This window comes from Typopeltis vanoorti, chromosome 3 (assembly GCF_054136105.1).
Source record: "Typopeltis vanoorti isolate ZY-2024b chromosome 3, IOZ_Tvanoo_1.0, whole genome shotgun sequence".
NCBI lineage: Eukaryota > Metazoa > Arthropoda > Arachnida > Uropygi > Thelyphonidae > Typopeltis > Typopeltis vanoorti.
Genome location: NC_143551.1, coordinates 77,389,648 through 77,393,806, shown reverse-complemented (window position 1 = coordinate 77,393,806; position 4,159 = coordinate 77,389,648). Strand labels below are relative to the sequence as shown.

At 36.3% G+C, this 4,159-nt stretch overlaps 1 non-coding gene across 1 annotated transcript; it reads left to right on the top strand.

The window, feature by feature from the left end:
- Window positions 1–81, top strand: TRNAL-UAG (transfer RNA leucine (anticodon UAG)). Its single transcript has one exon. It is a non-coding gene; the product is annotated as a tRNA-Leu (tRNA).
- Window positions 82–4,159: the final 4,078 nt, after the last annotated feature.

Sequence of the window (4,159 nt, the reverse complement as noted above, 5' to 3'; positions counted from 1 at the left end):
GGCAGTGTGGCCGAGCGGTCTAAGGCGCTGGTTTTAGGTACCAGTCTCATTGAGGCGTGGGTTCGAATCCCACCATTGCCAAGTGAAATTTTTTGCCGGCAAAGGTTGGTCGATTGGTAGAGCCTCTGCTACTAATGGCTCAGTTAAGTAAGTTTGAGCGCGGTTAGTAGTTGGAAGGGAAATAATCGTTCGATGCTGTTGGCACACTCTCTCTGTAAAATAATAATAATAATATGAAGATGATGTGGACGGAACATCGTGAGAATAGGATGAGAGAAATACATAAATGACAGAAAAGTTAGCGTAAGCAAGAAAAGTTACGAGAAAAGAAATTCATTGTGCATGCTAAAGTAATAGAACTTTACCAATATGTTGTAAGAAAAAGAAAAAACGAATACAGAAGATACTGTTGTATTAGAATCCAATTAAATTGTTCAGGTAATGAGTGCTCACTTTGCTAAAATCTGTTAGATGGTCTATGAAACAAGATGCATGCAACTACCACATTGGATGAAGAGATAGAGGTGTATGAAAAGGAGGTAAAACTTTACGGCGAAGTTAAAGAAGCCATCTAGGAACAGAATAAATCATTTTAGTTTCTGTCAAAGAAAAAAAAAAAGGGCATGTACCCTTTCAGAATACGGAGAAAAACGAAAGAAGACGATGTGTAAAAGTGGCTAAATAAAAATCATGGAAAAATATTGGAAAAAATATAAATATAAAAGATAAATACCATGAAGATGACAAATGTTCTGGATCAGTGTTTCTCAACCTTTCTAAGTTCAAGGACCAGTAAAATGCTGAAAACAATTCTATGGACTACTAAGTTACAGAGGCGGAGCTGGGGAGGAGGAGGGATCGGCCCTTTTTTGGCGTTTAAGAAATCTTGCCTTATTGCCTATAAAACAGCAACTGAGTGATGAAATCGAACGATTTTGCGAACAGAAAAGCAAGAAAAATAACATTTTAGAATGTTGGAATTAAAGTTTTACTTCAAAAATAAACAGTGTTTTTAATTTATTTCCCTATACGTCGTTTTGACTTTTCGTAATTTTTTTTAAAAACCTAAGTAGGAATTACCAACATTTCGGAAAAACTGTGCCATTTATAACATAATAAATCTAAAAGCATGTTTTGAATACATAGGGAAACATAATTAATTAAATTGGAAGTAAACGATTAAAAGTGTAGCATCATTTGAACAAAGTTTTAATTTTTATTAAACAAATAAATAATGTGATCTAATAATGTTTCTACTTACTTTTAACGAGATGGTTGAGCTTCTCGGCCCTTGCGGAGTTGCTGGATATCAGACTCAATATTAGTCGACTTCAGTCGAAGATCGGCACACACACACACACACCAAAACGATTTCTGTATTTTGTTTTTATTTGAAGGAGCGATGAAAATCCTTTCTTACAAAGATAGGTTGTAGAGAACTGCATGACCATTTTCAATGCTTCTTCAGATAATTCGGGAAATTCACTTCTTACTGAAGGCGGGATCCAGAATCGAGTCAAACAAGATCACGGAATAGCATTTTAAGCCCACTGTCATTTGAAAGCTCAATTAACTGTTCTTTTTTCGATAACGAAAGGTCGTTCTCGTGACCGCAAGCCTGAAATGGATCGCGAACCCACAGAAATTTCTTATAAAAGTTATTTGGAAAATATGTTTCAAAATTCCGTTTCAGATTTTTGAGGTGGTCACAAACCCTTTCCAGAAACTCAGAATCAACAAAAATATCATTTTCCACTAAAAAGGATTACAATGTTGGAAAAGGTGCAAATTGTCTGTCTTTTACATAATTAATCCATAAAACCATTTTTTTCTCGAATGCCTTTATTTTGTCGTAGGCATCAAGAACAGTTAGAGAATTTCCCTGAAGGGAGAGATTTAGTTCATTTAATTTCGAAAAAATGTCTGAAAGATAGGATACTGTTGATAACCATTGCTTCGTCAACAAGGAGTTATGCAAAATCAGAATTACGTTCATTTACAAATAATAAAACTTCGTGCCTTAATTGAAATAATTGAAATAACTTTGTTAGTACTTTGCCCCTGGAAAGCCAGCGAATTTCAGAATGAAACAGAAGTTGTATATATTCACTGCCCATTTCATCACAGAGTACTGAAAATAACCAGTTATTTAACGGTCGAGCTTTAATAAAATTAACTAGCTTTATAGCGTTATATAGTACAGTTTTAAATTCTGGTGGCATTACTTTGGAAGCTAACGCTTCCCTATGTATGAAACAATGTACCCGATTCACAGAAACAACCCCACTATGCTTATCTGTAAGGGTGCAAGCTCCATTTGAACAGAAGTCTATACATTTTTTCCACTGGATCCCTTTGTGTATTATGTAATTAGTCTATTTGTAATGCATAATAAGAGTTCTTTTTAACTCTTTCGATTAACTGAGATTCTACGTCACCAGCCATATCATTAATTCTGCGACCAACAGTGACATTTGAAAGAGGAATCAAATCAACATCTTTTAGTAACTTGTTGCCAAACATCTTTTTTTACCACATCTTTTATAGCTGGAAGTAGCAAATTTTCCCCGATAGAATGAGGTTTCCCTGTTTTCGCTATGCTTAAACTTAAGAGATAGGATGCTTCTAGTGCCTTGCTATTAATGGAACCCATGACCGAAACTATATCTTTCCCATAATTTAATGTCCCTAAGCGTCGCTGAAAAAATTCGATTGGCTTATTTTTCACATCATAATGTTTAGTTTCTAAATGTCGTCGCGTTTCGCAGGTTTCATGCACTCGTTCGACAACACTTCATAACACAAAATACATTGAGGTTTCTGTTCACTTTGATCTCCAAGGTGAACAGAAACCCGAATTTCCAATATGAACTGTTATGTTTCCTACTGAAATATAACAGTTCTTTGTATTTTTTCTTTGAAGTGCTTATTTCTTCTTCTTTATTAGTGTCAGATTTACTCGCCGTTACAGCACTTGTATCGCCACTAGGGTTAGCATCACCAGTTTCATTTACACTTCTTTTCAAAGTCCTAGTTCTAAGCCACTTTTCCATTATTCTTTCTTTCTTTCACTTCACGTTATTCCCGCTTCCTATGCAGGGTCCGCGTGTTAGATGCGGCTTCTTGTTAGTACCACTCCCAACCGACCTGTCGCCTAGTCTGCCGCTGGGGGAAGGATATATTTTTGGCTGTAGAAGCGTATGTTCACGGAGCCAGTTTGCCTGCTTGCGGGATGAAAAACGCCAGATAAACTGCCGGAAAAACCCTACTTCCCGCGCCCAAGACTGGCTAACTTGGCTACGCCTGAGGAAGATACTCAAGTTCCTCATGTCTTCGACGGGAATCGAACCTGGGACACTCCTTCCCCAGGCATATGGTTCGAAGCGCAAAGCCACTAGGCTAACCGCGTGGTCCCACTTTTCCATTATTAAAAAAAACGTTTCCGAAAAATATATAAATATATAATACTGGAGTTAAATCAGGACACACTTTGTCCAAGTATCACTTAGCACTTCTCAAGATATACTGAGCCTTGGTTGAAGGAGGGGAAACTTTCAATAATAAAAATCAATAAAGAACAAGCCATTGGTTGAAATGTGGATAACACATGTTCACTTCAAATCTGACAAAACAGCAAGGGAAGGCGGAAGCAATAAAACTATATTACTGTTCACTTCACCCCTCTTTTATTATTATTATCATTCTGCACTGCAAATTTAGCGGCAGAATGACGAATAATAAAAAGGGTGAAGTGAACAACAATATAGTTTTTATTGCTTCCGCCTTTGAACATTCTGATGATATTTGTTGTTGTTTTAAGTCTCCATTTGATTTCAATAATTTTTAGTTATTTATTCAATTTTAATTTGTTTAGATAATTAAAACAATTATTTAATTAATTTCAGTCTGCCTGCTGCCCACCTGTCCCATCGTCGCGGACCACAGGTTGTGAAACACTGTTCTGGATGATACCCTTATGAGTTTCATCACATTATACTCCGTATCCCATAATGCGAAGCATACTTCCTTCACAGGATATGTATATTGCCAGACATTATTTTAACAGTTATTTTCCAGACTAATTTCGACCTCTCCTAAAACAAGATACTCTTATATCAGAAGCAAAAATGGTCACAATGTAGATTCTTACCACCAAGGC